Source organism: Gymnogyps californianus, unplaced genomic scaffold, assembly GCF_018139145.2.
Source record: "Gymnogyps californianus isolate 813 unplaced genomic scaffold, ASM1813914v2 HiC_scaffold_34, whole genome shotgun sequence".
Lineage (NCBI taxonomy): Eukaryota > Metazoa > Chordata > Aves > Accipitriformes > Cathartidae > Gymnogyps > Gymnogyps californianus.
The window spans coordinates 1,346,045-1,368,902 of NW_026114224.1; the positions used below are offsets into that span (position 1 = coordinate 1,346,045).

Sequence of the window (22,858 nt, forward strand, 5' to 3'; positions counted from 1 at the left end):
CGGGAAAAGACGGGGGCGCGGGAACAGACAGGAGTGCGGGAACCGAGGGGGGCGCAGGAACAGACAGGGGCGCGGGAACCGATGGGGGCGTGGGAACCGATGGGGCACGGGAACCGAGGGGGCGTGGGAACCGAGGGGGCGCGGGAACCGGGGGGGCGTGGGAACCGGAGGGTGGCACGGGAACCGACGGGGGCGTGGGAACCGACGGGGCGCGGGAACAGACTGGAGCGCGGGAAGAGACGGGAGCGCGGGAAGAGACTGGGGCACGGGAAGAGACACTGGCGTGGATACCCCTTTGGTTGGGGTAGAAGTCGTCTCCGGCCTTGTTCAAGGCGAAGCAGTGGCACGAGCTACCGGGGAAAATACGGTAAAAGTGTTAAAGCGATGGTTCAGTTACCTACCCAAACCTAAATCTATCCAATCTGACAATGGCAGCCACTTTACTGCCGGGGTGGTTCAAGAATGGGCAAAGGATGAAGGAGTTCAATGGACATTCCATACCCCTTACTATCCCCAGGCTAACGGGATAGTAGAAAGAACGAATGGGTTATTAAAACATGCTCTCAAGCTGCACAGTGCTGGGTGGCCCGCACGGCTCCCGGACGCTGTGGCAAAGGTTAACAACAGGTGGGGAAAGAACGGATGTCCCAAACTCACTGCTTTCTGTCCGAAACCCCCCTCTTCACTGCCGGGAAAAAGGGAAGATGAAGACCCAGAAAAACCCCTCCATTATCCGGGACAGCCAGTTTTGGCTGATCTGCCAACTATAGGGGAAGTACCCCTCACTCTAAAAACCCCACTGAATCTTTACACATGGGTGGCTACTGACGCCCACGGGAAAGACCATCGCATTCACACCCGATGGATAATCCCGTCTTTCTAATATATGTATTACAGGTTGACAGAAGCCCGTCGTGGGACTTAGGGTTTCAGTTGTTCAGCGGGTCATTCTTTGCATTGTTTGCCTGATCCTGTTAGGCCCGTTGCTGTTCTTTATTAGGGAATAGATGGTGTGGGGAAAGTTTATATTCTTACTTTGTGAATGTATAATCTTGTCTCAATCAACGGGGAATCTGAATAACCAACCCAACCTGGCATGGGAATTGATTACTGGTTTCGTCCGAATCTGGAATCGAACAGACCAAGGGTTTTGCGTGGACCTCCCTACGTCCGCGTCAGAGGGTTTCAAATTTGCCGTTATTTGGTTAAATCTCTCACGAGTGTTAAATTCAAAATTAGAAATGTTAAACCAAAAGTGTATTCAGAATACTCTCTGGAAGGAACAATGTTTGTGGGGAATTGACTACGCACCTTCTCTGGGGTGGGAAGCTGACTACATACCCTCTCCGGTAGCCTATAAGTTTCCAGTTAACATGACCTGGAGGGATATGTGGAAGGCTACATGCTGGAAGCAACAGCTCTGCATAGGAACTATGAGCGCTACCCTTGCAGCCCGAGAGGGTTGGACAGCATGTCCCCAGGAAGTGCAACTCCCTTGCATGTCTGTACTGAATTCGAAGTGGTGTCCCCGGGAGGAGGAGATCCCTTGTAATCTGGTACGTTGGTGGGACCCTCCCCCTCACGGTGAACCCCTACAACATGAATATAATGTTCCGCTATCCCCAGGTTGGTGTATTCAAATTCCTCGCAGATGGGGTGGCTATGCCCACCAGAATCGTTCTCGTTATGAATATGCTTGGTCCCTTAAGCATGCTTTACGTGATAATTGATGCACGGGAAATAGATCCCCTACCCTATAAGAACACCCCCTTAATGACCTGTTCACGGACCATTGATTGTAAATCGTTAACATGGGACCCTATAGAAACATGGTGTGTCTCAGAATTGCGAACTTTCATTCGGGATACGTGTACTTGCTGGGGTTTTCTGGTACCAGGATTTAAACGTAGAGACCCCAGGTGTAAAGGGCCCATTACCAGTCAAAAAACTGCGTTAAAATGTGGAGTCACACTTACCCATGAAACCAAGTGGAACCTTGTGTGGAAAGGAGGAATCGGAATAACTAAATCCTATGACCCATTAACGTGCTCCACTATGAGATATCCATCCCCTCAGGGCACCTTTTGGGCATGTTCGAATGGGAAAATGTACTCACACCTGCATGTACATGAAATGGCAGGTTTACGCTGCACCATCGGCGTTCCAACAATGTGCCCTTCTAAAGTGTTCAATTTCTCAGTGCCCCATCATAACAGAAGGCGCCGGGAAAGTGATGGACCCGAGACGCGACCTGAGTGGGCAGTGCATGGAGTTCAGGTGCCTGATTATTAACCTGGGGCATGACAACATCTCTGATGTTGGAGAATATATTTACCCCATATGTGACCCTTAAAAGGCACCAATTCGTTTTAGAAAATCTGACCTGGCAAGTACACGTCCTAAGCAATTGGACCCGTTATGCTTTCGGGGAAACAAATTTACAGATTCAACAAGTGTCTAAAATGACTTTGCAAAACAGATTAGCTTTAGATATGTTATTGTTAAAGGAGCAAGGTGTATGTGGAATGTTAAATCTCACTGATGGAGAATGCTGTCTCACCATACACAATGCAACTACCACCATAGAAGAAGCGCGAGAGAAGATGAGAGAGGTAACAGAGAAAACCGGAGAACTTTTTCAAGCGATGCAGCCCAAGGATCGGTTTAACGCTGGGATCCGAAAACTTGGCTCACCTCTCTTGTAGGCTCACTGGGACTTACAGGTTGGGGAAAATGGCTTGTAAACATTGGTCTCATGATACTGTGTGGATTTTTATTTTTGATGATGGGCCTTGCAATAGGCAGATGTATGATCTCTCGTTTGCTATCCTCCATTACATCTATTCGTCATGTACGGATCACAACGGTCGAAGAAGACCTTAGGGAAAGTAACTTTTGAATATTGTTGTAATGTTAGGGCTGTGGGTTCCTGTTTCACCTATTCTTGTTACTCTTACTTTGTGTTTCCTCTTTTCTGCTGTCTGTGAAGTCACCACCCTGGATGAGGATTATATGGACAATGTTTGAGCCACGGGGTGGTGTGAAGGACTGAAAGTCTGTCAATGTCTCAAACATTGTAGCAACCAAGGTAAGGTCTGCATAACAAAGAGGGAGGGCCATCAGCAAGAAGTTGGTTGGCATGGACACAGGGGGCATGCCAGAAGGTATGCAGTCCTGTGTTCTGGCAGACCCAGCCTGGTAACCCACCACATATGGCCAGAGGTCACACAAAGTTTATCTGAGGAGGGGGCTTGTAGCTCCTTGGAAAGTCCCTAAGACCACCACCCCAATAAGCCTGTATTGGGTCTAGCTGAGATGGAGTTAATTTTCCCCACAGCAGCCCTCATAGTGCTGTGCTCTGTATTGGTAGCTAGAAAGGTGTTGATAACACACCAGTGTTTTGGCTACTGCTGAGCAGTGCTCCCACAGCATCAAGGCTGTCTCTCCAACATTGCCCCCCCTCACCACTAGGCTGGGGGTGGGCAAGATCTTGGGAGGGGACAGAGCCAGGACAGCTGACCCAAACTGACCAAAGGGATATTCCATACCATATGACGTCTGCTCAGCAATAAAAGCTAGGAGAAGGAGGAGGAAGTGGGGGGCATTTGTTTTACGTTTGTCTTCCGGAGCAACCACTACGCGTACTGAAACCCTGCTTCCTGGGAAGTGGCCGAACATCACCTGCTGATGGGAAGTAGAGAATAAAATCTTTTGTTTTCCTTTGCTTTCGCACGCGACCTTTGCTTCTGCTTTATTAAACTGCCCTTATCTCGACCTACAAGCCTTTTGTTTTATTTTCTCCCCCCCGTCCAGTTGTGGAGGGGGAGTGATAGAGCAGCTTTGGTGGGCACCTGGCATCCGGCCAGGGTCAACCCACTACAAAGCCGCACATGCTCAGTAGATAAAGAACCCTCTGGAACACTACCATATATGCTGAGAACTGTCTAGAATGAACCCATATAAGTCTTCAAGAGGCGTGACTGTGGACAGAGATTTAGACTATAAAAGATACAACTGCAAAGAGCCACGTGGCACGCACGCCCATCACCGGAGGATTGCCGCGCTCGTCGCCGACACCGCGGGATCCAAGGGTGGTGACTGTCTCTTTTCTTTTCCCCCTCTTTCTTTTTTTTTCCCTCTCTTTTCTCTCTTCTTGTGAACGTTTTGCTGCAACCCACGCTGCCCACCCTTACGCCTTCCACAGTTTGGATTGTTCGAATAAAGCGTTCAAAGTGATCGTTTGGTGTCGTTTCACCTTAATTTAGCCCGGGGGGATCCCAGAACCTCTACGACCCTCTGGTCTGTCCGGTCTGGGTCTCTGGGTCATAACAGTAACAAAACCTGGAGGACTGCAGCCTTTTTCCCTTGCAGGTTTTGAAATCAGGGACTAGCAGATCATCCCCGTGATTTGAGCAGCTCAGTGGGGCTCTCAAAGCAGACACGGCGCAGGAGGCTTTAAAGCTTCCTGTTCAAGAGCCCAACTGCTCTCCCAGCACAACCGAAGGTTTGCCCCCAAGAGCCAGGCTAAAGCCTCAAGCAAAAATGCCGGCTACGAAGGAGCAGAGGGCTTTAAAGACACTGCCACATCCAACACTGCCCAGGCTCATCACAGATTTCAGCAAGACCAGAAGCAACAGAGCATTATCACCGATATCCACCTCTTCAAAGACAGGCAGGAGGAAAAAAAACCCACGCCACAACCAAACCCACCCTGAAGGCAAGTTAAGCACAGCAGAACAGGAGTAAGGGAGTGGAAAATCTCCTTGTCCCCAGCAGAAGCTGTGATGCCTCCATGTATACAAGACCCCTGGAGCCAGGCACTGACCAAGGAGGGTTCAAGACCCTCACGCCATGGCTCTCCTGCATGCTGCCTGTGAGCCCAGTGTTCAGGTTGACGATCAGAGGGTTGTTTTTCCAATCAAAGGTTGCCAGCAGGTCAAGGAAGCGCAGGAATCCCACCTGGGGAGAGCTGCAGGTGAGACAAACAGTTCAACACCAGCATTTGCTCCCCTGGCAGCAAGAGGGGCTCAGGGGTGACTTAGCGATGTCCAGCCCACATGCAGCCCAAGAAGGGATGTCCGTGGTGGGAGAGGGAAGTACAGAACAAGCATGAGGCGCTTCCCCTTTTCCAAATCCCCGGGTAGTCTTTCCCCCTTGTTCCTCCCTCCCCAAGTAAAAGAAACCAGCAGAAAGTGAAACATTGCCCCCAGTCACCCCATCTCCCACTGCTCCCCCCCCACTCAGACTCCCGGGGTTGGAACAAGGGGGAAGTTGAGAGAGGGCTGGTCCCATCTCCAGTGCAGCTCTGAACAACGCCGGCTAAGCTCCCACTGTGCCTCTTCCCCTGCGACACAACACGTACACGAAGCCAGACAGCTGGGAAGATGGAGCTCCTGTTAGCAGGGTATTTTAGGAGACATGAAAACATTCCAGGCATCAGGCTGTTACTCCTGCTACTTTGGGGAAGGAAACCAGACCCCAAGTGCAGGGCAGAGTAACCTTTTGGCTCCACACAGAGCAAAAACACTTCATTTCACTCCCTCTGGGCTGCATCCCATCCACCTGCCAGGGGCCAGCAAGCAATTGTTTACCAACACACCGCTCCATTCAGCTTTCAGCGGCCAACCTCTCGCCCTTCCCTCGGGAGTCTTCTCCAGGAGGAAGGGAGGCTGCAGCCACCAGCACCACCGTAACATCCCTCCCGGGGAACCCAGGAGCCCCAGCGCACTAGTAGCCACAACGCAGTCCTCGCCCCTGCTTCTCCCGGCCATCACCCCCAGGACGAGGGGCCCCACCAGTCCTCAAGAAGGCACAGGACACCCTGCGGTTGTGCTGCCAGCACCCAGAGGCCACGAGGATGCTTGCTCCCATCCTTACCTGCTTCCCCCCTCGCTCTGCGGCGCACTGGGCAGGGGAAGCCGCAGCACCAAGCATCTCCATCTCCTCTGGCCAGCTGCTCCCAACAGGGCTTGGGACAGTGTTTTGGCAGCACAGGGGCCTCACGCTCACTGCTATGCACCCTCCCAGCACCTCCTGCCCTAGCAGCATCTCATCCCTCCTCTATCCCAGTGTGTTGGGTTTGTGTAGCAGGGGAGGGGCTACAGGGGTGGCTCCTGTGAGAAGCTGCTAGAAGCTTCCCTGGCTCCAAGTCGGACCTGCCTCTGGCCAAGGCCGAGCCAATCAATCAGTGATGGTGGTACCGCCTCTGTGATAGCATATTTAAGAAGGGGAAAAGACTGCTGAAAAACAAAAAATCTGCAGTGGAGAGAGGAGTGGGATGTGAGAGAAACAATCATGCAGACACTGAGGTCAATGAAGAAGGAAAGGGAGGAGGTGTGCTGGAGCAGAGATTCCCCTGCAGCCTGTGGTGAGATGGCAGGCTGTCCCCCTGCAGCCCATGGAGGGTTAACAGTGGAGCAGAGATTCCCCTGCAGCCAGTGGAGGACCCCACACTGGAGCAGGTGGCTGGGCCCAGAGAAGGCCATGACTGTGGGAAAGCCCACGCTGGAGCAGTTCATGGAGGACTGCAGTGCGTGGGAAGGACTTGCGTTGGAGAAGCTCATGGAGGGCTGACCCCTGTGAGAGGGACCCCACGCTAGAGCAGGGGAAGAGTGTGAGGAGTCCTCCCCCCCGAGGAGGAAGGAGCGGCAGAAACAGCATGTGATGAACTGACCACAACCCCCATTCCCGCCCCCCTGCACTGCTGGCAGGGGGAGGAGGTAGAGGAATCAGGAGCAGATCTGAGCCCAGGAAGAAGGGAGGGGTGGGGGGAAGGTGTGTTTCTAAGATATGGTTCTATTTCTCATTATCCTACTCTGATTTGATTGGTAACAAATTAAATTGATTTCTTTTTCCCCAAGTCGAGTCTGTTTTGCCTGACCATAATTGGTGAGTGATCCCTCCCTGTCCTTGTCTGACTCAGGAGCCTTTTGTTATATTTTCTCCTCCCCATCGCACGGGGGGGGGGGGGGGGGGGGGGGGGGGGGAGGGGGGGGAGGAGGAGGAGGAGGAGGAGGAGGAGGAGGAGTGAGCGAGCGAGCGACCAACCAACCACGTGGTGCTTTGTTGCCGGCTGGGCCTAAATCACCACACCCAGGTAAGGAAAAAGGCACTAAATCCCCATCAGGCCAGCCCGGGCTCCTCATCCTCACCTGGGCAGCATGAAAGGGGCTGAGTGGAGGAAGAGAAACACCACGAGGAGGTCCACACACTCCTCAGAGATGTTGTCGCTCAGGAGCTGGGCGCTGACTCAGCACTTGGCCAGCCGGCAAGTGCTGCCGAAGACAGGGTGCTGCTGCTGGAGCCTGCAAGGAGGGAGACAAGCCACTGCTCAACCAACACATCCCAGGACCCAAAACGCCCTTTTGGCATTCGGCAGGAGAGAGGGGTAAATGTCTGCCAGGAACATGTGTGCAGCATTGTGAGCACAAGGTGTTGAGATTTTGGGGGAACAAAGGGGAAATGCTGCCACATGCTCCTCTCTAACCATGCAACTCTTTGGTACTTGTCTCCCCATACCAGTGACCTCGGATGTGACAACAGGGACAACCAGTGCCGCCCCCACCCACATTTATCCCTCCATCCTCCCGCAGAGCCTCTCACAAGGTGGGCTGAAGGGCCACTTCCCACGGTGAGCTCCTCTGCCCACCATCACCCTCCAACATCTAAGGGCACCTCCACACTGGCTTCCAGCCACGTCCCATGTCCTGGACCCCCAGGCATCCCCCGCCTCACCTACCCATGCAGGGAGCTGGTTAGAAAGGGCAGATGCAACGTCTTCAGCTCCAGCTGATGAGATTCCTCTGTGTCCTGGTACTTCAGCATCCCTTCCAGGGTGACCACTTCCTTCAACATCAGGGGCTCCCAATGGTAGGCTACTTGGAGATGGAAAACGTAGCCGTCCTGAGATGGGAGCAGAAGGTGAAGTCAGGCTTGGTGGTAACATAAGCAGGCTGGTGTGCTATGCTGCACCTCAGGGACGCAACAGCAGCATCCTGGCATCAGCATGGTCTCCCCATGCTCTTTCCTGGGCCCACCATCCAAATCCCAGTTTTGTCCAGTGGGACCACCCCCACAGCCCCCTGCCTGCCTTCTTGGTAACAAGTCAAGTCTAGAGAAGGTCCCTATCACCTCCCTACCTTGTACACATTGGTGTGGGTGACCGCAGGTCTGCAAACCAGCTGGTGCTGCTGCTGGAGGAGTTCAGCTAGCTGGAGGTGGAAAGCTGTCTTGATGCGCTTGATGGCTTCTTTGTCCTGCGGCCACTGGCCGCTGCCTTCCATGTGGCAGATGACTGGGGGGCAAAGGGACAGCAGGAGGCCAGTGAGCTCCACACAGAAATGAGGTGTTGGATGGGGGTGGCTGGGACTAGAGGTTACAGCAGGAGAGCAGGAGGAGCCGGGGCTCTGCTCCCGCCTGCGGCACACCAACGCAGCAGTAATGGAGCCAGCATCACCACCTGCCTCCGCTTCCCCCCACCAAGTCATCTCCCCTCACATCTCTCCCCACTTACTCTTCAAAGGGGCTATGTAGGCCAGGCAGGGCTTCTCTTCCGAGGGAAGCAGCAAGTGCTTGGTCCTGATTTGGGTATGGAAGGAATAAATCGGCTTCATGGGAATGGGAGGGAAGACCTGGGAGAGAGCAGCCACCCGGGGACTGAGAACAGGGAGCAGAAACCCCACGGCACTATGCACCCCCTCACCCCAAACCTCCCACCCCAGCAAAGCCCCCTGGCATGGAGGGCTTAGCCAACTTGTGCACAGCCAGCCCCAAGGACGGGACAGCAAAGAAGAGGCACCACATTGCCCCGAGGGCTCTCAGGAGCCACAAAAGCAGAGAGTGACTAATTCTCTCTGTCCCCCCTCACCCAAGAGCATCCCCTCAGCTCCTTGCAGACCCCCATGCGCGGGCTGTGCCCAGGGACACTCATGTCCGTGTACCGGAGGGCTGGATGGATGCCCTGCATGGCTGTCAGCGGCAGCCCCTTCAGGTTCCAAAGCTTGCGGCTCAGGTCATCATAGGAGCAGACGACGCTGACCATGGCCTCCTCGCCCGTCCCCAACGCCTGTGGACACACAGGGAGCCTCTCCGTTCACCTCTCCCGCTCCTGCACGGGTGCCCACCTCGTCTCCCTCTTGGGCTGGCATCACAGCCAAGCTCCGAGGAGCCAGGACTGCCACCCCAGGGAGCAGCTTCTGGCAAGAGCACTCAGCAAAACAGGGAGGTAAGAGAGAGAAGGAAAACAAGGGCAAGACTGTCTGCGGCTCCCCAGCAGCCACAGGCATCCTAGAGGCTGTGTTTCAAGCGGCAAGTGAAATTATTTCCTGTGCAAGACACTAAGGCAGCACCAAGAGCTGTACTGCCAGCGTTCTCCCTAGGAAGGGAGAAGCTAAGAGCAATTTGGGGGTAAAGAGATCACATACTGGCAAGGTGAGAGCTCTGCTGCTGCCTCCCCACCAGTTACTGCAATGCCAACAGAGACAGCAGTTAACAGAAAACTGCTCTGACTATATCCTTAGCCAAGGCAGAGCTGTGAAGCATGGCAAAAGCAAAGACAGAAAATATCCAGAGCATTGCAGGAGCCCTGGGGAGGGCGGATGAGAAGCACCAAAAGGAGAATTGCTGCTGCCCTTGCTGCTTCCGTCTCCCCAAAGCACAGCAGAGGAGCCTGAACGAGGAGGAGGAGACATCACTGACACCAAACCACCCAGCTCAGATGCAGCTGAATCGAGCCGCACGCATCTGGCCAGCCTGGGCTTTACGGCAGAGCAGCAGCACCCTCTGCGGGGCGCACCACGAACGACAAATCCCCGTCCTGCCTGTCTAGAGCTGGCTGCACCGTCTATCTTCCCTCGTCCCCCATGTCCCTCGATCACCGCAGGCTCCCCGGGCTGCCTGCACACAAGCGGCTGGAGGAGCAGAGACAGACACCCCTACCCACCACCCCATGCACAAGAGCGAGTTTCTCCTTCATTCCTCAAGGACTGGCAACAATTGGACTCCTAAACACCCCTCGGGCTCTGGGAAAGTGCATCCCCTCTCAGCATGGGGTTTATCAGCCTTGCTCTCCCAAGGCTAGCTTGCAGGGACACAGCATGCACAGATTTTGCTGCCTCACCACACAGCAGGCTGTACAAACTAGCATCTCATCCCATATCTGACATGCAGCTCTGCCCAGACTGCAACTGGTCCTGGCACAGAAGACTCTTTCGATCAGATTTGTTCCCCTTTGCTCTTAAAAGGGGGAAAGGAAACAATTTCCTCCTCCATCCAACAACCAGGTAAAAAGCAGCTTTTACCGAAGACCAGCAAAGTGGTGCCAAAGTGCTCAGGGCTCATCTCCAGGCTTTAATTTCACAAGCTAGAGAGCAGAAGTAGGGAGGGGGACATTTCCCAGCCTCCAAGATGCATCTTTTCTGTCTCAAAGTGACGTTTCTTTGTTTCAGCTGCACATTCAGCTGCAGCACTAAGGAAGGCTTGGTAGGCACAATCTAGCACTTTGCACCATGACAGGAAAGATCCTTCTCCTGGGTTTCCCAGCTGGACCTATGGGATGAAGGCACAGGAGCGTCTGGCCCATGTCCTGAAGGACGCAGGACCTGAAAGGTGCAGCCAGAGGAGCACAGTGGGACAGTGATATATCCTCAGACAATGTGGACATAGCGGACACAAGCAGAGAGAGGCCAGTAGGATGTTTGCAGGGGAGAATGAGGTTTAGGGGCTGCGAGAGCAAGAGGACTTCAGCAGCTATGCCTTGGTTGGCACAAAAGGCTCGGCAGATCCAAGGAGAGCACCACGCTGCCCATCCAAGCACCCACAGGCAGGCATTTTCCTTAGCATTGCTACCTTCTCTTGGGAACCACCCAGCTGCCTCAGGGCCACAAAGCTAAAATGACCTCCCTATAGCCCTCCCCACAACGCCCTTCCCTGAGAAACCCACAGCCCCACTGGGGGAGCAGCCGTACCTCTTGCCCAGTCCTGATCACAGACTCCAGCAGGGCTCCCGTGTAGCAGATGGAGGATTCGGGAATGTCTGCATGGCTACATGGAGAAGACAACAGAGCATCAGAGCTACGACATCAACTCATCCATCCTGACGCTGTGAGCTGTGCCCACAGGCAAGGGTCAGTCCAAGGCCAAGGAATCCCTCCATACAGGAAGGTCATGGTGAGGAGAAGACCAAGATCTCTGCGTGTTCCTCCCATGCCCAAGTTATCCACCCAAAGCAGCACAGCAACTCGTGCAGCTTCACAGGATTCAAAGCCAAAGTCGCCAACGCGCAGCCTTTCCTCACAAGACCCCTCCTCAAGACGGGATAAAGAGACCCAGGCAACTCCTTTGTTCTGTGCAAGAGGGTCTCATTTTTGGCAGAAGGTCTAAACTGCTACAGGGAGGCTTTCCAATGCTGTAGGGAGACCCAACTTTGTGAACCACTACAGGGTCTCAGAGGATTTCATGAAACATCCTGCAAGGTCCAGACAGCTTCTCTTCCAGCTCTGCCAACGAGTGTCCCAACATCCCATCTACATGTAAGGGCATGACCACGCTGCCTCCTTGCCCTTAGCATTACCACCAGCAGAAGCTACAGCACCACATGCTTGCCCTCCCCACTTTCTCTCAGGAAGCAGCTCGCAGCATCAGGACCACAACTGAAATGACTTCCAGATTTCACAAAGCCGAAACGACCCACAACATCCCCCAAAGCGAGAAGCTGACAACCGGGTTACCAGGGACATGGCACAAGCCAGGAGAGCAGCAGTGACCCCACGCAGCTGCAGGTCCCCCAGCCCCGGCTGCTGCTCAAGCGCAACTTACAGCTTCAGTAGGTGCCTGACAATCTGCTCAGGAATGAGGCGTTTCTGGCAGATGGTGCTGGCCTCCCACACCACTGCCTCGCAGGTGTAGCTCCAATTTCTCCCCCTAGAAGGTCCAGAAGTCCAGGGCCTGTGAGGGGGCATTGGCCAAGCCAGGCCAGGGACACAGGTCACCACTGGGGCCAGCTGAACTGCTCTCATGACCATCAGCCAGCCCCGCAGCCATCCACAACCACAGCACGGCACCAGCTCTGCTCCATCCCACTCAGCACAAGCAGGGCTCCCCTCACCTCGGGGCGATCGGCCTGCAGTCCCTTCTCCAGTGTGCTGGCAGCAAACTCGGGGACAAACAGGAGCCCAAATGTCAGGGGCCCAACATCCTTGTGTTTCAGGGGCTCAGCGTCAATCGGCCACTGCGGGAAAATAGGGAACATGAAGCGCAAGGAGAGATGAGGTTGCTGGAGCAGTGGCTGCCGGGATATCAGGCTGCTAGATGAACCTCCTGCTATGTGCTCTCGGGTGCCCAGATGAGCACGGACAGGGAAAGCCTCATTTAATAGGTCTCCCCAATGAGAAAACCAGTTGTCTTCACCCTGCCCCATTGCTGGGCCAGGAATTCTGCCCAGACCAAGCCTCCCAGCTGCACCCCACACCCCAGTGCAGGGCCTCAGGTCCTGTATTCCCCACAAAGGGGACAGGCCTGTCTCCTCCCCCAGTGAGCAAAGATCCCCTCCCCGTGCCCAGCAATGCCACGAGGGACACGCAAGACCCCACGTGCTGCGAAGGATGCAGCGTCATTGCCGAGCTGCATTACCTCGGGGATCTGGGGCAAGGAGTGAGCCATGAGCAGCGCTCTCCTGGCCAGCCCACGGGACAGCAGCGAGACGACGAAGGGAAGGGCCGTGGCCACGTAGTTCCCACCCCAATCCATCAGCTCGTTCAGCAGCTGCATCTTCTTGCAGGCACCCTGCAGCTTGGAGACATGCTTCAGGCTACAGGAGGAGGAGAGAAGCTGGTCACCCACCTCTGCCACCAAATCCTTTCTGAGAGAGAGAGATGCTAGAGGATGGATAAAGTGGGGAGCAGAGGGTCCTGGCCCAGGATGGGGGCTACAAGAAGAAGCACTGCACTTTGGCATCTCAGGATGCACCACAGGACATGCTGGTCCTTGAGACAGTCACCATTCCCAAAGGCCAAAGCATTGCCCTCCTCCTCCTGGGAGGCTATCTAGACAGTAAAAGCAGAATGGCCAAATGCAAGAGGCACCAGTGTCTATCTCAGAGCTAGCAGGGCCACCTCCCACCAGGCAGGTCCAAATCCACCCCAGTCCAAAGCCAGAAGCAGCCCACTCCTCTCTGAACAGGCTCTCTCAGCATCACCCCACCAGCACAGCAAGACTCACTGGAAGACATGGTCAAAGGCTCTGAGCATGAGCTTCGCGGTCATGAGCAGCGCCTGAAAGCCATCCACTGTCCGATAATCCAAAATTTCCATGGAGTGCTTGGCTTCGAACTGGACCTGAGCAAGGAGACAAGACAGAGCAAGAGCATGAATGGGAGGGGAGAAGGAAAGCAAATCCCTCTAGCAGTGGTCACCAATGCTCCCCCATCAACCACAGCCACCCCAGCTCCATGGTCACCAGCAGACCCTGATCCCAGACAGCCTCTGTCCTCAGCGTGAAGCCAAGTAACCAACAGCTGTCGCTGCTGGCCAGACAGTCCCTCCTTGATATCCCTGCCATCAAGGTGGTTTTTTTGTGCTCCAAAACAGTTATTTCTGCTAAACAGCTGCTTGGCTTCACCCAAAGGTGCCCACAAAGGAAAACAAATTTCCTCCATCATTCAAGCGAGACAGGTAAGGCAGCACTACATCCAAGTCTTAAAATTCACTTCTAAGCTTCAGAGCTGGAGATGGATGTTAAAAGCTTAAAAAGCAACACTGAACCCCCTCCCCACGTCCAACATCCTCCTCCAAGACATCTAACCACCCTCTGCCTGCCTCAGCTCGCTCCTAAGACAGCATCTCAGGATGCTATCACAACCTGCCCGGTACCTGGTGGTATTTGCTGGCAGTCATATCAGCGCAGAGGTTCACCAGCCCAGAGGGATCCACAAAGATCACTTCAAACACCTGGTGGAAATCGTCCAGGACAGGCTGGAAAAGCAAACACGGTCCTTAGTGCCACGGCGCAGCACAGACACCAGGGCACCACCACCTCGTCACCTTCCCACGTCCCTATAACAGGCACGTCCCTGCCCGGGGAGCGCTGGCAGCACAGCCAGACACAGGCACAAGACCCCCCCCAGAGGGTTGCTTACCAGGGAGACATCTGCATCCTTTGCTAGGCTGATCCCTGTCACACTCAGGTCAGTGGTGGCTGTGGGCAGACAGGAAGGAACAAGTCATGCCGCCATCCACATCTCCCCCACCGGTGAGGGTGGTACAGCTATGTGCCAATACCACCGTGGTCTTGCAACATTAACAGTGCTACAACACAATGCTGGCCTCCACCCTGTGATGGGACCTACCCACCCCTCTGCAAGCTGCTCCATCCAGCCCTGCTCTGCTGCTTCATCCCCTTCTGTCCATCCCACCCACAGGGTCTCAGCATCAGAGAGAGAAAAGCCATAATTCCCCTTTCCCCACCAGTGTTCAGGCTTCATGCAGAGACTCTGCTGACACCAGCCTTTCTCTGCCCAGAGAGGCCCCTGGAAACTCACCCAGGAACTGCAGGGTGCTCCTCAGTACCTGGTACCCACTCATCATCTTGACAATTTTGCCTTTCATCAGCAGGTAGGCAACCAGCATGGAGACCAAGAAGCCGCTGAAGCACCCCAAGCCCTGTGAAAACAGAGGGCTGAGTCAACAAGAGCTCAATGAGGCACCATGAGCCCCAGAGCCCACCCCACATGACTGCTTCTGGCCTCTGTCATCACCAGCAGGGCAGCCCCCAAGCCTCAACCCCGCCAGGAAGACATTGAGGCAAAGCCCTGTACAACGAGCAGAGATATGGATCCCCTTGCAGGAAGGCAACACCTCAAAGTTCTTTGGGAAATGGGATGAATTCTCCCCCCAAAAAAAACCACCCCAAAACCCACTACATCATTCCAGGGATCTCAAAGAAGCACGATTGTCCAGTTCACACAGACTCATTGCAACCCACGGGGTAGGATGGAGCTCCTTGAAACCTAACACAGCTCAAATCAGAGTCACGAGCCCACCACCCCACCCACCAGGACCAAACCACCACCTTTCCACCCCTAGGAAGGGAGAGCAGGCCAAAGACAGGTTAGCCAGGCGAGCAGAGCATGCCCTGTCCCCTGGCACAGGACATACCTTGCTGAGCTGCCGCTGGTTCAGCCAAACTTTGAGAAGGGCCAGGCCATCCTTCATGCCCAGGAAGTCGGTGACTGCGCTAGACAAGACGTGCAGGCAGGACAGCAGCACCGTGTCGCAGAGGATGGAGCTGTTGTAGTGCAGGGTCGGGGGCTCGGTGGCTCCTGTGTGGGGAGACAGCACGTTGGACCCAACCACAAACCTCCTGTTCACAGAAAAGGGCTGCAGCGAACCCACCTCCGGGCACTGGGTGCAGTCTCTGGCTGAACCGAGCAGCCTCGTGTTCCCCCAGGCCCTACCTTCTTTGGAGGTGCTCTGCTCTATGAACCAGGCTGTCCGGACATTGTTCTTGCTGGGATAGAAGCGGCTGGGTTTGAAGAGACCTGGGGCAGGACACACATGGAGTGTGACCATCTTCTCATCCTTGCCTGTAAGCACCAGGGGATAGATGTGCAGGAGGAAGAGATGTCAGAGACCCAGAGACTAACTTGAGAAAACAGGGAGCATCCCCAGCTTGGGGAAAGGAAAAAGCTCCTTCCCAGCAAAGCTCAGCAGCAGCGGACATCATTTCAGAGCAGAGAGTGACCACATCCCAGAGCCAACAATAACCCAGAGGTCGTGCTGCTTGTGTCCAAGCCCCGTCTTCATCCCTGCTGGCCAGTCTGGTACCCCAGCACCCTCCTGTCCACCCTGGCCTTGCTGTGCCATTGCCTGTCCCAGATCCAAACCCACTATCGCCTTGGGTCTGCAGAAATAAGCAGCATCCAGCAGCCTGTGCATCCCACGTCATCTCAGAGAAGAGCCAGACTGTGCACAGCTGCCTGGGGAAGGCAAGAGGATGGCAGGGAGCAGGGGTGGGGAGAACAGGAAGGACAGTGCTAGACGTCGCCATGTTTTTGTAGGGTCTGCTTTACTCCCCAAAGTACCTACAGGGTGGGCCAGCCAGCAAGGCCAAGGCTGGGGAGCCCAGCCAAGCTGCAGAGGCAGATTGGGAGGGGAAGAGACCTTGAGGACTAGGGCCTGTGTGGATGAAGAGGACAACTGGGAGCATTGAAGCTCCAAAATTTATCACCAATTGCAACAACAGCCCCAAACTGACTCCTCTCCTAAGGGCCTGTTACATGGTATGAGACCACCACCATCCGCCGGTACCCACTCATGCACCCCACCAGAGCAAGGCTCAAGTACTACCTTGTGGCCTCAGGAGCAGGATGGGCTTGAGATGGTTGCTGTTCATGTAGGCAAACTTCACGCTGCCAAAGAGCTTCTCCTTGGAGAAGTGCTGGGCGATGTGGGCCAGGTACAGAGCTCTCTTACGGTGGTAGCGCTGGTTCAGGTTGTATTTGTCCTGGAAGATTTCCTGGGAAGAGAGGGATGGGGCAATCCCACCTCACCTGCCTGCAGAGCCCAGTTCAGCCCGAGGCACTACGCCACCCACCGCTCTCCCCGGCCCACAGGCAGCCCTATCTCAGACATGCGGCTACAGCCCCAAGGAGCTCCAAGTTGGTCAGGAGCACTACCTTGCTGCTGGCTCACCAGGCTCTAGGATCACAGGAGACAGAGCAGAGCCATGCAGCCAAACAGGGCATTGCTTCATTTCAAACCCCGTTAGAGTAAGTCTGGGCAGCAAGGGGAGGGAGCTCTAGAGGTGTAACAGCCTGCAAACATCACCCTCCCTGTAACACAGACTTGGGTGTTGAGGCAGAAGTGCAATGGGGTACAAAGCTGGACAGCATCCTGTATCTCTAGCAATGTGGAAGAGGTTCAGCCCAGGCAGAGAGAAGGAAGATCCTCATGAGGAACTAAAATCAAAGCAGCTGAAAGCTCTGATAGAGCGAGTGGTGAGACCACACTCCCCAGCTCCTCGTGGGAGTCAACACACTGCATGTCCAGATGCCGCAACCTCAATCAGGAATGGAGAGGACAGGGCAGGGGCCACAGGGGACATGAGGGGACAGAGCTCAGCCGGGCCCCAGGCCACTTGGGAGCAGGCATGGCCAGATTCACCCATGGCATGGTCACTGCCACGTCCACGTTGATCTCTGGCTTAATGCAGGTGCCCAGCAGGTAGCTGCCCACCACCTTCAGCTCGGCCAGGGACAGAAAGCGGAACCTCCCCTTCATGCTGAACGGCACCTGCAGGAACTGGACCTTCATGCCCTTGGGGAGCCAGGCCTGGTTGGTGAGCTGGGAACAGACGGGACATGCAAAATGCTCTAAGCATCACCAACAGCAGATGTGCAGAGACCAGGACCCCTCTCCCCACACAACTGCAGGTGCCTGCACCCAGGGCTTAAAGATGGAGCATCCCCCTCTCCCCTCCAACATAAAGTAAAGTAATATTTTTTCAGCCCCTAAAGGAGATACTCCATGAGGAACTCTGCTTGCACAGCAACAGCAGAGCCTGCTCCATACAGGGATCTTGCCGCCTCCTCCATCCCTCTGGAACGTACTTCAGTTTCTGGGGTCTCTGGGATGGCATTCAGCAGACTGTTAATTTCATGGAGGAAGGCATCAATCTTCTTCTTCTTCGTCTCCTTCAATGTCACCTCCTTCAGAAGCTCTTTGATCTATAGGGGAAAGGGGACCATGAAAGGCAGCTACAACACTGGAATTGCTCCTGCCCTTTACCTTGTCCTCCAGCACCAACCACGAGCCTGGTGAGGAAGGCAGCAGGTGAGCTGGGGAACACACCTGAGCCTCTCCACAAACCCTGCCTGGAGCTGGGAGTCCGGTCAGCCCATGGGCAGAAGGATAATGAAGCTCCTGCCATCTCCTGTGAAGTGCTGGATGGCAATCAACTCCATCCCACCGGCTTCTGTGTGAGGTCCAGCCACAAAAAAACTGGCGTGATTCACGTAGGCATAGCTCTCAGAAAGGTTTTTTGTATGACAGAGTATCAGCTCCAGGAAACAACCCTGCAGGTTCACACCATGAACCAGGCCCTAGAGATCCTACAACCAACAGCAGCAGGTAGCCAGGAGATCAAAGCCACTCCTCATAAAATCACCAACATTACAACCACAAGGAGCTATCTAGTCACTAGCCTGACCTCCCCTTAACACAGACAGCTTGCTTTTCCAGGACATAAATAAACTCTCCTGTCCCATCCAGAAGCTGGTCAAAGACAGGAGCCGGGTGCACCTGGTGATGTTACTTCCTCACCCCGGTAAGCAATAAATCACGGCAGTGAGGGATGCAATGGTTGCGCTTCCATCATACTGCAGTTATGTGCTGAAGGGGTTCAATTTTAGTGGTGTAAAAGAAGCAAAGAGCCTGGTGTGGGATGGTAATAAGAATTACGGTGGAAATATCAGTAATATACCGGGTGCCTTGTAAAGCCGGTGCCTTCTGTCCCTGCCCCCATGCCCAGGTTTACCGGGTCAGGAGGGCTCAGGGGCCTGCCAGCGGCCCGGGGTCTCTTCCCCAGGCGGTTCCTGGAAAGCTCCGGGTCCGGGATCCCGCTGCTCCCCGGCCTCCCCCCCCACAGCTTAGCCCCCAGAGGGGCAGAGCGCGGCCAACGGCGGCTCCCCGGGCCGGCGGGCCTCCCGGCTGACCTGCAGGCGGAGCAGGCTGGGGTGGAAGAGATCCTCCGTCTCCTTCAGCTGGCTCAGCTCCTCGCTGGTCGGCGGCTTGTAGAGCTCGGCCCGGCTCAGCTTCGCCGGCTGCAGGGCTCCGGCCCCGGCCGGGACGGCCCTCTTCCCGCCCCGCGCCCCCGGCGGGGGAGTCCCGGCCCTGCGCCGCCGCCTCCGGAGAACCCTGCGAGGAGAACACAGCACGGCTCGCCCCAGAGTCCCACGGGCCCTCGGGGCGCCGATCCTCCCACCCCGGAGCACCCGCCCCCTCGCCGCCATGGCCGCCGCCACACACGCGCGCGGGCACTGTCACCGCGGGCACTGTCACCACGTGCAGTGCCACGCACCCTGCTGACCGCGGAGCGCCGCTCCCCATTGGCCGCGCGTACCAGCGCAAGGCTCCTATTGGCCGCGCCGGCTGCGCCCCGCCTTCCCGCCCCGCCCACGGAGCCGCCCACGGAGCCGCCCACGGAGCCGAGCTCGCTTGAGCGGGCGAGGGGGGGTGTTTCCTCGCTTTGCGGCAGGTCGTGCTGGGAGCGGTGTGCTTTGCAGCGGTTGCGGGTGCTTGATGGCAGCATGGCTCCCGCCCCGCACGGCTGTGGGGAGGGGGTCCCGCCGGGGCGGGGGTTGCGGCCCCTTGGGCCCATCACGGGGCATGGCCCTAGGGTCGCCCCGCTGAGGTGTCCCTTCCAGCCCCAAGCCCCGCAGGCTTCCGGCTGCCCCCCCCCCCCCCGACCCCCTCGGGCCTCCCCCTCCCATGGCTGGGATGGAGCCCAGAGCTGCCCCCGCCGGCTTCCCTTGGCCAGACGGGCTGTAACCCAAATTCACGACCTTTAACCTCCAAAACGCAGTTCTCGAGGCAGCCCGGTGTGGTTTTGCGTTCAGGCCGACTGTGTGTGGGTGCCACAAGCCAGCTCACCCCGCAGGATGAACTTGGCCTGGGACTGGCATTACCCCACTGACCAGGGCCTACCTGCGGTGCCTCTTGGAGACCCCGATTTAAGCAGCGCCGCATTTTTCACATCGTGTTCAAAAAGGACCTTAAAATAATTGGGGAGGGGGAGATGAAGTATATCGGGGTGTAATAAACATACTGGACTCCAGTTTTCAGTCTAGTGTGACTTTGTACTCTAGACACAGGGAAAATTTGGGGCTGTTTGGGTGTAGGGGTTAGGTGGGTAACCAGTGCATCAGCTGGACTCAGAGCAGCTGATGCCGAAGTCACGAGCTGCCAGCTGTAAATAAACACATAGTAAAATAAGCTGCAGTTTGCACAATATGCACGATTCTGGGAAACAGCTGAACCGGGTCTGGAAAATCATCCCTCTCTGGTTTTGAGCCTCAGGTGGCTCAGCAATAGAGCTGCGTGTGCCTTTTGGCGTGAGGATTTTTGAACAACCTTGAGTTACTCGAAGCCTTTGAGACACAGTGAAGACAGAGAACCATTTCCTACACCCAGAAAACAGCTTTATTTTCCAAAGCAGCCAAGCTGCAGGCAGCACAGCTGGGTTGATCCTGGGTAGGGTGAGTGCAGAGCTGCCTGTAAGCCTTGGAGCCGGGCTCTGGTACTTCATGATTCATCAGGGTGGACATCCCCTATGTGACCTGCAGAGAGCACAAGGCAAAGTCACGGCAGCCTGACCCAGCTTAGCCAACTCCCACAGGGGCTGGAACAGGCACCGGGAGCGGGGCTGGGGCAGCAGCAACCTACATGCGGATTACTGGAGCGGGAGAAATATCCCCTTTATATATGCCTTTACATATATATGCCTTTACAGAAGCAACTCCGAACCCCAGGTCTGACCAGATTTGGGTTGCCAGGGTATTTAAAAGCCTACCCCATGTGTGTCCCTGAATGGGAGGTCACAGATTTGGGACTCAGATAATTTTAGTTCTGTTTCCAGCTCTTCAACTGGCTTTTGCATAACTGTAGACAGTTTAATTCATTTCTCCGCGCCATGCCATGCACCACTGTGAAGCAGGGATGTTGTGACTCCAGTGAGACTGACCTTCTTCATAAGGATTCTGCTCTGGGATAGCATCCCAGCCTGGAGTGTGTCATCTCCACATCGGGTCCAAATTCTTCTCCCTGAACCCTGGCCACCCTCAGTTCAGGTTTTTTCCTGCGCTGTGGGAACACTATAAGCAGGATCTCTTCAAGAGCAAATGTGTAGGCATGTTAAGACAGAGGGTAGAAGATAACATATCCATCCTGAAAGTAAATGTAGGTGTTCAGAGAACTCCCCAGTGAATTGGGCTGAGCTCTGTCCCCAACACAGGACCCCTAAGCCAAATCAGCCCACTCCGCTCGTGGGCTGTGCTCACGGGAAACACAAGCAGGTTGGGGAAAAATAAGCAGGTTGGGTGTTGGAGGGAAAAAAAACCAAGCTGGGTGTTCAGAAGATGTTTGCAACCAATTTTCTGTCTGCCCTGCAGGTCTTTGCTGCATCTGGCTTGCGACAGAGCAGGGCAGGCTCTCACCCTTACCTCTGCTAGGGAAAGCAGAGTAACGCTGTATCTGCCAGCGCCCACGGCTGCCCAGCTTTCACCCTGCAGAGCTCATTTCCACACACTGCCGCTGCACAGCATCTCTGCCTGGGAAATCCCGGTACTGAGCTCCTGCTTGGGGACAGGCATCATTTCCATTCCCAAAAAAGGCTGGCATCAGCCCATGTGTTGCCTGACCTGCTGCCTAGCTGGGCGCAGTTGCCAGCGTCATTGCCAAGAGCCCCCACAAGCCTCACATCCCCAATATTTAACAACTTCCATGCAAGAAAACCTGCTGAAAGCCAGGTCTGAGCCTTGTGTCAACCAGGGGACCGGGACTCCTGCAGGTGGGCGTTTGGCTCCTGCTTTCAAGGAAAGTCTCCCAAGAGCCGAGTTAACCTGTTGTATTTGGGGACCACCTCCTGCATGCAAACGCTTGCAGCGGGGATGCAGGTGATGGCTGTAGGTATGAGATGAGGCTTCTGGTCCCTGTTACTGCTCATTGCAGCTCCTGCCCAGTCGCTGCATCACGGCCTCTCTCAATCCCAGCCACCAGCAGCAATATCCCCAACCCTCTCCAGAGCATCCCAGGAGAGGATTTTTGCCCATTGTAACCTCTGAATCACTTCTTCCTCCATCTCGGCGGCCTGGGTTGGGTCCCGCAGGCTTACCCCTGCCCCCTGAGCTGGGGAGACGAACCCCCTTCATCCATCTGCGCCTGTGCACATGCTCCCCCGCACTCCCTTGCATCCCGAGGTCGCCTCCAAAATTGACTTCCAGTTAGCGTAGATGTTTAACTCCCATCTGGTTTTGCAAGTAATTCTTGTGCACAGCCCCAGTGACTCCGCTGAGTATGAATTACAGCATCAGCTCCTAACTCGGGAGGAATTTATCCTCTGTGTTCCCAAAAGAAATAGCTCCTTGGCCGGAGGAGCTCCCGTTCCTCCCCCTTCCCTCCCGCCCCTGATGGAGCCAGGACCCCTGTGCTCCAGCTTCGCTCCTCTCCCCCATTCCCGGTTTGTTGCACCCTGTCCCCACTGTGCCACGCTGCTCCCCAAGACGTGATTCACTGCCCGACACCTGCGGGTGCTGTGGGCATACCTGCAGCGTCGGGCTCCCGTCTGATTTAAGGCGAGGGTAATTACAGCCCTGTGCAGGATTGTTAGGAAGGCTGGGAAAACCAGTTTGGTCATCCCTGGCCCCAAGGTCATGTCCCTGCGCTGCTTGAGAGCAACAAGGAAGGAGGGACTTGGTCACTCGGGGAATAAACGGCAGGTCCAGGGTGGGTCACTGGGGTGCCCATTGTGCAAACCCCTCAGCATCCCCCCTTAGCTCCTGCTGTCCCTGGGACGGGGTGTAATGCCCAGCTGGGGTGGCAGAAGGGGCTCAGGGTCTGGCCCCGGGGGGCTGGATAACAGGGCAGTGCCTGGAGTGTCCCTGGCCTCCTGCCACCCCCCAGCACCCTGCATCCCCCCGCTTCCAGGCGAAAGCCCTTGCCCCGTAGCCTCCAGGATGGGGCACGTGCACATACATACACACACACACAGATACATACACATATGCACACATATGCACATGCAAACACTTAACATATATACAAATACAACTGCACAAACCCATGCACGCACACAAACACATATTTATATA

General features: G+C 55.5%; 1 pseudogene; it reads right to left on the reverse strand.

The window, feature by feature from the left end:
* Positions 1 to 1,440: 1,440 nt before the first annotated feature.
* LOC127028517 (nucleolar protein 6-like) lies at positions 1,441 to 19,302 on the reverse strand (annotated as a pseudogene).
* Positions 19,303 to 22,858: the final 3,556 nt, after the last annotated feature.